The sequence below is a fragment of the Nomascus leucogenys genome, chromosome 20 (genome assembly GCF_006542625.1).
Source record: "Nomascus leucogenys isolate Asia chromosome 20, Asia_NLE_v1, whole genome shotgun sequence".
NCBI classification, from domain to species: domain Eukaryota; kingdom Metazoa; phylum Chordata; class Mammalia; order Primates; family Hylobatidae; genus Nomascus; species Nomascus leucogenys.
Window position 1 is genome coordinate 74,567,105 of NC_044400.1, and position 7,483 is coordinate 74,574,587.

General features: G+C 38.6%; 1 pseudogene; it reads left to right on the plus strand.

Moving 5' to 3' along the window:
* Positions 1 to 6,480: 6,480 nt before the first annotated feature.
* LOC100600775 lies at positions 6,481 to 6,934 on the plus strand (annotated as a pseudogene).
* Positions 6,935 to 7,483: the final 549 nt, after the last annotated feature.

A 7,483-nucleotide genomic window follows, 5' to 3' on the forward strand; every position in this document is an offset into this window, starting at 1 on the left:
CATGTTAACAAGATCATGTAATGCAAAATAATAGATTTGGTAATTCTTTCCCTTGTACTACACCACTGCACTGGTAGGCAGAAATGTGTGTGGGAGGATGTAGTTGGGGAAAGTTTCCCAGAGAAGATGTTCAGGCAGAGACTTGAAGGGTGCATCCAGAACGCAAGCTTTAGAATGAGCTTGTCCAACCCTCAGCCCATGGGCCACATGCAGCCCAGGATGGCTTTGAGTGTGGCTCAATACAAATTTGTAAACTTTCTTAAAACATTATGGGATTTTTTTTGCAATTTTTTTTTTTTTTTTTTTTTTTTTTTTTTTTTTTTTTTTTTTTTTTTTTTTTTGCAATTTTTTTATTTTATTATTTTTTTGTGTGTGTGAAGCAGAGTTTTGCTCTTTTTGCCCAGGCCGGAGTGCAATGGCATGATCTTGGCTCACTGCAACCTCCGCCTCCCGGGTTCAAGTGATTCTCCTGCCTCAGCCTCCCAAGTAGCTAGAATTACAGGCGCTTGCCACCATGCCTGGCTAATTTTTTGTATTTTTAGTAGAGATGGGGTTTCACCATGTTGGCCAGGATGGTCTCGATCTTTTGACCTCGTGATCCACCCGCCTCGGCCTCCCAAAGTACTGGGATTACATGCATGAGCCACCGCGCCCTGCCATTTTTTTTGAAGCTCATCAGCTATCATTAGCATTAGTGTATTTTATGTGAGGCCTAAGGCGATTCTTCCAATGTGGCCCAGGTAAGCCAAAAGATTGAACACTCTGCTTCAGGAGTACAGGCACGTTGCCCATTATTGGGTACTCCTGTTTTAGGGGCACTATTGTAGGCCATGGGGAATAAAGCAGTGACTACCTGTTTGAAGGGGTAAGTGAATACAATAGAAGCAGCATCTGTAGAGAAAGGACAGATAATTTATTAAGTGGTTCTGGTTAAATTGGCTCACCATATAGAAAAAATACAATTATGTCTCTACCTCAAATCATATAGAAATATATTTTACATGAATCAAATACTTAAGAGAAAAAAGCAACCATTAAATTGAGTCTTACATCTTTGTCTAATAATTTTTAAGACTTTGAGATAGGGAAAGAGTTCTTAAGACAAAAACATAAATCATCAAGGGAAGGATTGATAGATTCATTACACCAAAATTTAAAATGTTTACACAAGTTAGACAAAGTCAAAAGGCAATTAAACAGCCTAATATGTATAAGCAAAGGCTGTAAACAAGTAATTCATACACACGCACAAAGCTGGAATGTCTAAACTTTCCCACTCCTGTAAGTTAAGAAAATTAATAACAATTAAGTACAATTAAGAAAATTAATAGGCCAGTGAATCATGCCTGTAATCCTAGCACTTTGGGAGGCCGAGGCAGGTGGAACATGAGTTCAGGAGATCAAGACCAGCCTGGCCAACATGGTGAAACACCATCTCTACTAAAAATACAAAAATTAGCCGGGCATGGTGGCGCGCGCCTGTAGTCCCAGTTACTTGGGAGGCTGAGGCAGGAGAATTGCTTGAACTCTGGAGGTGAAAGCTGCAGTGAACCGAGATCATGCCACTCCAGCCTGGGCGACAGAGTGAGACTCCGTTAAAAAAAAAAAAAAAAAAGAAAAGAAAACAAAAGAAAAGAAAATTAATAAACAGCTAGCTAAAATAATCAAAAACTTAAGTAGAAGGACACATTACTAACAAAAAATAGACAAAACAACAGATACTACAGACATTGAAGGGATATTAAAGAACTATCAGAAGTGCTTTTATTCCAGTGGAGTTGAAATAGATAACTTTACAGATGAAAATCAATACAAGAAGAAACAGAAAATCTGAATGGCCCTTCATTGTTAAAAGAAATGAGAAGCTTTCCCATGAAAAAGTCTCTAGACCAAAATGAGTCCTACCAAACATTTTTAAAAACTAATACCGAGTCAGGTGAGAAGCAAGGAGAGCTGGTGTGGAAGCTTCTTCTCCCAGAGGGGCCTCAAGAGAGAAGAGTTAGCTATGGCATCCCTGATTAGAAAGGATCACCCAGTCCTCTAAGTTAAAACATCCAGCTTTGCTATTGTGTGTCTATTACAGCTGGTTGGTGACAGAATTAACAGGGGATTCCAATAGCCACTGTCATGGAGCTAATGACATGGAGCCTAATGGAGCAGAGTGGGAGCTGGGGTCTGGCTTCCCTGGTCCCTAACCCCTCAGCACTAGACAACGGACCCACACAGAGGGAGATTTCAGCCTGAATGAGGAAAGAGAGGCCTGAAGAGTGAGCAACCCCTATGAGAATGGCAAACGGGCTTCCTGGCTACCTATTTGTGAGGGTTAATTCTGAGTGTCAACTTGATTGGATTGAAGGATACAAAGTATTGATCCTGGGTGTGTCTCTGAGGGTGTGGACAAAGGAGATTAACATTTGAGTCAGTGGGCTGGGGAAGACAGGCCCGAACTTAATTTGGGTGGGCACCATCTAATCAGCTGCCAGTGTGGCTAGAATATAAACAGGCAGAAAAATATGAAAAGAGAGACTGACCTAGCCTCCCAGCCTACATCTTTCTCCCGTGCTGGATGCTTCCTGCCCTCAAACATTGGACTCCAAGTTCTTCAGTTTTGGTACTCGGACTGGCTCCCCTTGCTCCTCAGCCTGTAGACAGCCTATTGTAGGACCTTGTGATCATGTGAGTTAATACTGAATAAAATCCCCTTTATATATATATATATGTGTGTGTGTGTGTGTGTATATATACATATATATGTGTATATATATACATATATATGTGTGTATATATACATATATATGTGTGTATATATACGTATATATACATATACATATATATGTGTGTATATATACGTATATATACATATACATATATATGTGTGTATATATACGTATATATACATATATGTGTGTATATATACGTATATATACATATACGTATATATGTGTGTATATATACATATATATATGTATATATACACACACACACACACACACACACACACACATATTTATTCCATTAGTTCTGTCCCTCTAGAGAACTGGGACTAATACAGATTTTGGTACCAGCAGTCCATTAGATGAAAGTAAAATGAGCAAACGAACCCTAGAACATTCCTTAGTGCTTATTGGGAGGCCTGGCAAAGGATCATTACCCAGAAGACTCCCCCAGCATTTCCAGGCTTCATGAGGATCTGACAGCTACTTCTACAATAGCAGCCAGAGATACGTTAATTAAAATAGCAACTACATAGCACTTTCACCCGTCACACTGGGTGAAATTAAACATTCAGATAATGTCAAAAGCTGATGAGGATGTACAAAATAAAATTTTTATCTACTAGTTGGAACATCAATCAGTATAGCATTTTGGAAAGCAATTTAGCAGTATTTAGTAAAATACAAAATGTATGCACCCACTGTAATAAGACTTCCAATTAAAATGTAGCTAAATAAGAGGCCAAACACCGTGGCTCACACCTATAATCCCAGCACTTTGGGAGGCCAAGGCAGGCAGATCACTTGAGGTTAGGACTTCAAGACCAGCCTGACCAATATGGTGAAATCCTATCTCTACTAAAAATACAAGAATTAGCTGCACCTCCTGGGTTCAAGCAATTCTCGTGCCTCAGCCTCCTGAGTAGCCGGGACTACTGGCAGGAGCCATCACACCCAGCTAAGTTTAAGGGTAAATAGTGACTCCAATTTCCAAGCCTTTCCAAGTTTTCATAATGGGAATCAGCTTGTTTCTTACTAAACTTCCTCCTACTTCTTTACTATTTTAGCTTCCTCTATTTTGTTAACTCAGTTATCATTTGTCCATTTAATTTCCCCCATCCAAAATTTTGTTGACATCTGTCTTCTTCTTCCATGTCTTCTTCCATTTCCTTTATCCTACGTTCTTATCTTTTTTTTTTTTTTCTTTTTGAGACGGAGTTTTGATCTTGTTGCCCAGGCTGGAGTGCAATGGCATGATGTCGGCTCACCGCAACCTCCGCCTCCCAGGTTCAAGCGATTCTCCTGCCTCAGTGTTCTTATCTTTTCAATTCCTTTATTGATTTTGCCACTGCACTCCAGCCTGGGCGACAGAGTGAGACTCTGTCTCAACAACAACAACAAAATATAGCTAAATAAGGACATAACTTTGATCCCTGTAGAAATTCAATTATATTCAGGAAGTTCAATAAGAACCAAGCTGATTCTCATTATGAAAACTTTGAAAGGCTTGGAAATTGGAGTCACTATTTACCCTTAAAAACTGGTAAAGGGCCTGGGGTGAAAAGAAGAGTTATTCATCAGCAGTCATTGTAAGAATCCATTATAATCAGCACATCCCTCACCCATGAACCAGAGGTTTACTTCGCCAGGATATCATCCTTCCCCAACCCTGGCAGCCATCCAGACAATGCATCTCCAGGAAATATTTTGAATTAGGCATGTAAGATACAGTTGAAAGTGGGAAATGGGTGCTGTGCTGAAAAATGGAGTTTAAGTGAAAGTTTCATTACCAAAGTTTAGAATCCCAACCCCTTTTAAACACTTGATTCCAAGGAAGAACTGATAGAATTATAACCCTAAAACAAGAGAACAGAGCAGTTCTGCTACAAATGCTGATCCTTCCTAAAGGACATCAAAGAATAGACTCCTTCATAAAAGAGCAGATTCCCACTGTCTCGTGCTGCAGTGGAGCTCACCCATGCACGTACAAGTTTCGATTCACATGTTCGTGCCTCACTCTTAAATGTGAACTCTGAGAAGCTTGAAGGAAAGCTTCTAATGGGAAATACATGGTTTTTTTGTTTGTTTGTTTGTTTGTTTTTGAGACAGAGTCTTGCTCTGTTGCCCAGGCTGGAGTGCAGTGGCGTCATCTTGGCTCACTGCAACCTCTGCCTCCTGGGTTCAAACGATTCTCCTGCCTCAGCCTCCCAAGTAGCTGGGATTACAGCCGCCCGCTACCACACCTAGCTAATTTTTGTATTTTTAGTAGAGATGGGGTTTCACCATGTTGGCCAGGCTAGTCTTGAACTACTGACCTCAGGTGATTCACCCACCTCAGCCTCCCAAAGTGCTGGGGTTACAGGTGTGAGCCACAGTGTCCGGCCAAGACATGTTTTAAAATGCTACAAACCGGAAAAAAAAAAAAAAAAAAAAGGGAAAACTCAAGGGAGAGAGATAATATGGGATGCTGAAAAAAAAAAAAATAACTACCAGGAGAAATATAGTTAATTTCATGGAGAGATAAGCCATTGAAACCACACAATATGAATAGAATGCTATTTAAATAAATACATATTCAGAAGCAAAAACTGAGAGCACTGAAAGGGAAAACTAAGTATATTTGGAAATTTTAACACACAACTCACAGAAACTGATAAAGTAAGCAAATAAAAATGAATAAGGATCTATAGAAAATTTTGACACCACTATCAACCAACTAGACTTAATTGTCATTTACAGACTAGTTCACAAAACAACACAAAACAAATATAGATACACATTCTTTTCCTAGTCCATATAGAATATTCAAGAAGAGCCATCTCCTGGGGCCTAAAACATATCACAATAAATGTTAAGGAACTGAAAAAATATAAAGGTTATATTCTGTGAGCCTATATATATATATTTATTTATTTATTTAATGAGACAGAGTCTTGCTCTGTCACCCAGGCTGTAGTGCGGTGGTGTGATCTTGGCTCACTGCTATCTCTGCCTCCCAGGTTCAAGTGATTCTCAGCCTCCCAAGTAGCTGGGACTGCAGGCATGTGCCATCATGCCAGGCTAATTTTTTTGTATTTTATTAGAGATGGGGTTTTTCCATATTGCCCAGGCTGGTCTTGAACTCCTGGGCTTGGGCAATCCGCCTGCCTTGGCCTCCCAAAGTGCTAGGATTACAGGCACGAGCCACCACGCCTGGCCAATATATGCATTTTAAAAAATAATTAAATAAAAAAAAATAACAATAAGATATTTAGAAAAATCTTCAAATATTTGAAAGTAGCACATTTTTAATTACATGGTCAAAGAAGAAAGCAAAACAATTAATATTTCAGAATGAATGATAATGAAATGCCATTTACCAAAATTTGAGGAATGCAGCTGCCCTTGAAATATAAAGACTCAGTGTAAGCATTTATGGCTTAAAAGTTGGTTCTTTAAAACAATTAAGAAAATTAGGAAACAGCTAGCTAAAATAATCAAAACATAAGAACACACTAACCAATAATAAAAAATAAAAGACAACACAACAGGTACTACAGACATTGAAGGGATATTAAAGAAATATCAGAAGCACTTTTATTCCAGTGAAGTTGACAAAGATAATTTTACAGATGAAGGTTGATACAAGAGGAAATAGAAAATCTGAATGACCCTTCATCTTTAAGAGAAATGAGAAGGTTTTTCACAAAAAAAAAGCTCTGGACCAAAATGAATCCTATCAGACATTTTTAGAAAATAATACCAAGTCAGGTGAGAAGCAAGCAGGGGTGGTGTGGTGGCTTCTTCTCCCAGAGAGGCCTCCAGAGAAGGGATAGCTATGTCATCCTTGATTAAAAAGGTGATCAGCGCTGCGAAAGCCCCCAGGGTCCTTGGGCCGTATGGCCAAGGTGTATTAGTTGACAGGACCATTTACATTTCAGGACAGCTAGTCATGGACTCTTCAGACACACAGCTTGTGGCAGGAGAGGTAGCCAAAGAAGCTAAACAAGCTCTTACAAAGATGGGTGAAGTTCTGAAGACTGCAGGCTGTGACTTCACTAATGTGGTAAACAATTTTGCTGGCGGACATAAATGACTTCAGTACTGTCAGTGTAATTTACAAACAGTACTTCAAGACTAATTTTCCACCTAGAGCTGCTTACCAGGTTGTTACTTTGGCCAAAGGAGTGTGAATTGAAATGGAAGCAGAAGCTGTCCAAGGACCTCTCACAACAGCATGACTGTAAGTGGGCCCAGTGTTGTTTCGTCTAGAACGTTTAACGTCTTAATTTTTACAATTAATGTAACATCTTAATTAACATCTTAATTTTATAATTGATGAAAGTGTAAGGATTGACTAAAATGCCTGAAGTTATTATGGAAATACTATATAACAGGACAGTTCAACATAAATTAGAGATTAGATCAAGAATCCAGTTACTAATATTACTAATGTACACCTATATTACCAAATGTAGGAAACAGATACTCATTACATAGTTATTCAAATAAATGTAAAGACAAATAAATATTAAAGAAAGTAAGTTATTCCTGATACATAATAAAAAGTATACCTAATTCAAACTAATTTAATGATGTGAAATACTTAGTTCTCATGTCAAATATATGATTCTGCTTTTACTTGAATAAAATTAAAGTATTTAATGGTAACGGTCAAAGAGAGGAAAACAGACCAAAATTTCATATAAACAATACTTTTCTTTTCTTTTTTTTTTTTGACAGAGTCTCGCTTTGTCACCCAGGCTGGAGTGCAGTGGCATGATCTCAGC